Source organism: Taudactylus pleione, unplaced genomic scaffold, assembly GCF_031769625.1.
Source record: "Taudactylus pleione unplaced genomic scaffold, aTauple2 ptg000842l, whole genome shotgun sequence".
Taxonomy (NCBI): Eukaryota; Metazoa; Chordata; class Amphibia; order Anura; family Myobatrachidae; genus Taudactylus; species Taudactylus pleione.
Window position 1 is genome coordinate 2421714 of NW_028285244.1, and position 5787 is coordinate 2427500.

Below are 5787 nucleotides of genomic sequence, written 5' to 3' on the forward strand. Positions count from 1 at the left end.
TAGGAAAGTCTAATCTCATTTACTTTCATGTGATTTATTTCAACAATTCTAACTGTACAGTACACCGCTATGCCTGCTGCTTCTGCATGACATTCTTGGTGACAAATCAAAGAGTATTCCAGAGGTAGTATTAGTTGAAGGAATAAATACTACATGTCCCACCAGGCAAGCAGGAGGTTAAAACATTTAAACTTACCGACCACTGCCAAGGGATCCCAATTCTCTGCAAGTTCCTACACTCAATAACGAACGCAGGGGGTATCAGTCTGTCAGGGGGGTTTCTAGGTACTTAGAACCCCCCGATGGACCAATGCCCCCCTACACTGGCCGCAGTGGGAATAGAGCAAATATGACAAGCCCTACCCCCATATCCCAGGAAATCGCGGCAGTAAGGCATGAGTTTATGGGGCCTAATGATGCGAGGTGCTCGCCCCCACCAGAAACCTGCAGCAGCTACATTTTAAGTATGTGTTACTCTGAATTTAATATGCATTTGCATGAATCATAAGGTTTGACACTTGCTCATACTGTGAGGTTAAGAGGATACTTTTGTAGCTTTCACACAGGTTTTTGGAAGACTAGGTACAAAACAATGGCCTTGCATAAAGGACATACAGAAAGACACATTTTCTCGCTTATATATATTTGTTTGTTGGCGAATATCTTCCACAGCTCTCAAGGTAAAGCTGCCAAATCTTACTAGATATTTAGTATCAAAAAAGTAAGCTATAATGCCACGTAGCAACATTTGTCTGTCCGGTTATGGCCAGGTTTTAGGGGGGTTAGGGTCCCGGCCTGTGTGTGTGTGTTCAGCCCGAGCAGGCACACAACAAGACTAATTCACATTCGACTGGTGCAGGGTCCATATGTATTGTAATAATGCACACTCACCCCCTCCTTCCAGAGAAGATTCCAGGACTTGCACTCCACCACAAAAAAACAGATTTAATCCAATATAAAGGTTACATAATACAGACAAATGCAAAGGCCCCTTTGCAAGTCCTGGAATTTTCTCTGAAAGTGTGGGTGAGTGTGATATATATATATATATAAATATATATAGAACGCAAGGCGGCACTCCGTAATAAATGTATTCACAACCAGAAGATCGTTTTGCAACGTTTCAGCGCTTTATTCCGCGCTTTCGTCAAGCATACAAGTTGTATGCTTGACGAAAGCGCGGAATAAAGCGCTGAAACGTTGCAAAACGATCTTCTGGTTGTGAATACATTTATTACGGAGTGCCGCCTTGCGTTCTATGTATCCAGTTTGCCCTGCTTCTTGAGGCTGACTGTGGAAGGCACCCGGCTCAGTCACCTGTGGAACCTGTGAGTGCCGGAGTGATGGCTATATATAAATATATATATATATATATATATATAAATAACTCTTAATTTTTCTGTTATCTATCAAGATTATGTTTTTTTTTCTTTCGCTTCCAATTATAGCTATGTGAATTTAATTATATTAATGCAGTTGGTGGGTAATTCAACTTTAAACGGAGTTGCCATCGCAGCTTTTAACATGATAGCAGCTCCGAAAGCTGTAATATGGTAATGAAGCAGGAGACGCCACGCCTCCTACATGCGTTACTGATCCGAGCTGCGTCCTTGGGTGCACATCTGCGTGACCATCGGCTGGCTGAGTGACCATGGGGTCACTCAAGTCGGCCATCACAGATGCTCAAGAGGCCAGGAAATCTCCGGCAGCCGAACGAGTTCCTGGCCTCTCCATTTCCCCCCAATGGTGGCAACACACCTCCGTTTTGGGCAACGGAGGCCGTCGCTACTCCCTCCCCGCCCAGAAACGGCAGCAGACTGGCAATCACTGACAGGTTGCTGCCAAACTCAGTCCATCGCAGACCCGTACTACAAATGCGCAGTATGAGATTACCTTCCAATATTGTTTTCAGTGACATGAGGAGATCTTTATTGCATCCTCAAGAATAAATGGCATAATCTAGCCACGTAGATGCTTTCATTAAAATACAGAGATACGACCCTTATGATTGTAGGATCTCACTCTCCGCCATCATCAAGAACAGTCTAGCTTTTTTTGGTTGAGTGTCTTTCATTGCATATCACTTTTTTTTTCATGTGTCAAAGTTTTTTTTTTTTAAATAATATATCGGCTGAGAATAACAGTTTTTGAATCTCTTATAGAAGGAAAATGAGGGGGAAATGTGTTCGATTTTCAATTTCCTGTCTTTTGTAGCTTTACAGTTAGTGTAAACAGATTTGTCTAAAATGTGACTAGCTGGCTCCCTCAAGTACAACAATACCAAAAATATTATATTAAGTGTTAATAAGGATTTAGATATAAGCTACTGTATTTTTATAGTATTCTTTTTTTTCCCTCCCATATATGTTTTTATTATGATTCTTACCTTTAATGTGTTGATACCGATTTATTTGATAGATCTCCCTGAGATCAGCAGAAGATGGTCCGGTGTAACCTGGATCTAACACACTGGCCTCCATTAGCTCTAAATTACATAAATCTGATGGTCCAAGGTCATACGAGAAAGTAGTCCATAGCTGTCACTTTTATATTATGTGCTACAACTGGACACGAGAGTACTACCGTCAGGGCAGAAGGCTGATACTTTGCCTTATCAATGAGTAGTGATGTGAGTAAGGTTGTTCCCTCTGAGAGAGACCCATAATAGGTCCATGTCTGCACCCATTATTGTCCCTGCAGTGGGTCAAGTGTAGCTAAGGATGAAAGGAGGTGAACCAGTACCTAGTGTCAGGAGAGATGATGCTTCACTTTATGCATGTGATCTACATGTATTTTGCTGTTATGTAACCTGCATGCACAGGGACTTCTGTTTGCTGATTAGCAGTGACGTGCAGTGAGGTCAATGGCTGGAGAGGCACACATGGAGATGGGTCTGAGTGCTGGGAGCTTGTCTCACCCCCTACTCGCTGTAACTCTGCCCTCACTAAACTAAGCTTCAGTGTCCATTCATTCTCCTACCTGCATCACTGTCTTCTCTTGCTGCTGAGCTCCAATCTCTAAACACTGCAGTACTATTCCTGGTCACGTGACACTCTCCTACCTGCATCACTGTCTTCTCTTGCTGCTGCTGACTGAACACCGGTCTCTAAACACTGCAGTGCACTTCCTGGTCACATGACACATCCAAGGTGTCCATCAGTGCTCAAGGCACGCTCCCCATACTCAGGCGCATGCCTCTATTAGCTCTCTTTCTGTGCAGCTTATGGTCCACGGTGTGGCCCCCGCCCCCAGCTTTGCAAGCAGTGTCTGGGCTGTTGCTGCCTCACCTATCATCTCCCTGCAGTCCCAGGGAGCTCCACAAAGCTGGTGAGTGTGAACTATAAAAATGATTACAATAAACAAAGAAGATGTTCATCAGTTAGCCTCAGGTGAGTAAGACTGAGCTAGAGCCTGGGGGTAGATCCATTGCAGAGGTAGGCTCCGTGGAGACGTACACACTACGACAAAGTATTTAAATTTGAAGAGTGCTACAGTACCCCAAATAAGTAATCAGCTAGTTCTCATAAAAAGGTTTGAATTTTTATATATATTATCCTCTTGCTGTGCTCTCATGTACAACTTGCACAAGATATTAAGGTGGAAGTTTGGAAAGGTCCAGGGTTGGGAGAGAAAATGTACCGATTGATTAATTTTGTTATCACCATTGCTAAGTGTGACATTCTCACATTAATAAAAGACACAGAGGTATTTTTACTAAAATGCGGATTTATAGAAGTGGAGGTATGGCCCATAGCAACCAATCAGATTCTACGTATCATTTATCTAGCACCTTTTAGAAGATAATAGCTAGAATCTGATTGGTTGCTATGGGCAACATCTCCGTTTCTATAAACCAGCACCTTAGCAAATATACCCAACAGTCACTAAAGTGGCTTTGTTGAGCTGGCTATGACAGTGTATTTTAACAGATTAATTTACTATTTTTCCCACAACTTATTTTCAGACTTCTAAAAAAATAAACATTTTCTTTATCTAGTCCCTTTATTGTGAAATGAGACTCTAACAATCTTCCCTGCACATCAATATTACTTGTAAGGTGATATGACACCCGGGTCCACTAATTGTCAGTACACATGAGTGCCATTACCATTGTTCTTGCACATGAAGAGGAAGGAGCCTACCAAACTGTTGGGCACATTGTTATGCTCGCTGGCCAGGGTAAAATAAGAGTAATGCATCCCATAGCAGTGTAATGGGCCTGATATGGGAGAGTGTGAGGGAGAAGTGAATGAAGAGCCTGCGTGGGATGAGAAACTAAAAATTCTGAGATAGCTGAAAAATAGCAGTGCTGAAAAAAAGACAGATAGGAACAACAGGAGTTTCAGTGATCGGAGGAGGATGTACTAAGCTTTGGAGAGAGATAAAGTACAATCCAATCAGCTCCTAACTGGCATTCTTCAAACAGCCTGTAAAGTGTCAGGAGCTGATTGGTTAGCACTTTCTCTCTTTCCAATTGATCTCTCTCCAAGCTTTGATAAATCTCCCCCAACATTCTAAAGAGAAACAAGATTTATCAAACCTTCTAAAGAGGATAAATGGAGATGATACTCATACTGTAGCTACCAATCAGATTTTAGCTATCATTTATCTAGTACAGTCAATAAAATAATAGCTAGAATCTGATTGATTGCCACAGTATAAGCCACACCTCCATTTGTCCTCTTTAGAAGGTTTGGTAAATCTTTGCTGTACAGAGAGATAAGACAGACAGGAATGCCAATGTATGGTAAGAGTACCAGAGTTAGGCAGAGGCTGTGATTACCCATTCAGTGGTTACAGTGGGCCACAAGCTATGAGTGATTCATTCCCCCAAGGTAAGGGAAATATGCTGCCATGTCATGAGAGATGTATACGCGAGATCCATTTTTTTAATAATTTATGCATCTGGCAAAGATGACCTGACACTCACCATTTTCACTAGTGGTACTTGTGCCTCATTTTACCTTCTGCATCTGCATTTCATCTGTTATCAAATGTACATATGTAAGGACACTGGTCTGAGACTGACTCACAGTACCCTACGGTGAGAGAAAATGAGCTATAGTCAGGTGACTGACTCAAGGTTACTACCAGGTAGGAATTGTGCAGGATACACCGTTTCAAACAGAGAGATCTTGGTTTTTGCTTTATTGTGCCACTTGCAGTAGGGTAAGCCATATTGCCCGGAGTTCCTCCACATGTGCAGTTTTGTGCTACATCAGTGAAAAGCAGGAATCATTTATAATGAGGGCAATATCAAGGGCAGAACAGGGACCCCAATAGTCACAAATTATAATCAATGGGACAACTATGATTTTGACAATTGAAGAAGCTTACAGTTAAAGGCATGCTTTGAGGGCTTTAATCAACCTTCTAAAAAGAGGAAGTAAAGGTGTTGCCCACAGCAACCAATCAGATTGTAGATATCATTTATCAAGTACATTCTAGCAACTGATCGCTAGAATCTGATTGGTTGATATGGGCAACGCCTCTACTTTACCTCTTTAGGTTTGATAAATCTTGCCCTCGATGTGTATATTGACAACTGGTTCAGAGTGAATATTAAACCTACTTGCCCACTTTTTGATCCTCTCCCTCTGGGAGATTACAGAGGGGGTCACGGGGGGAAATACGGGGAAACTTCCTAAAATTCAGGAGGCTCTTTGGCATTCTGGAAGTTTAGACAAGTATGATATTAAAAGTAGTGTTTTCCTGGGTAATCATACATAGGAACCACATGCGGTGTGAGAGCCATTTAAAATGTGATTATTGCATGTACCACTTTGA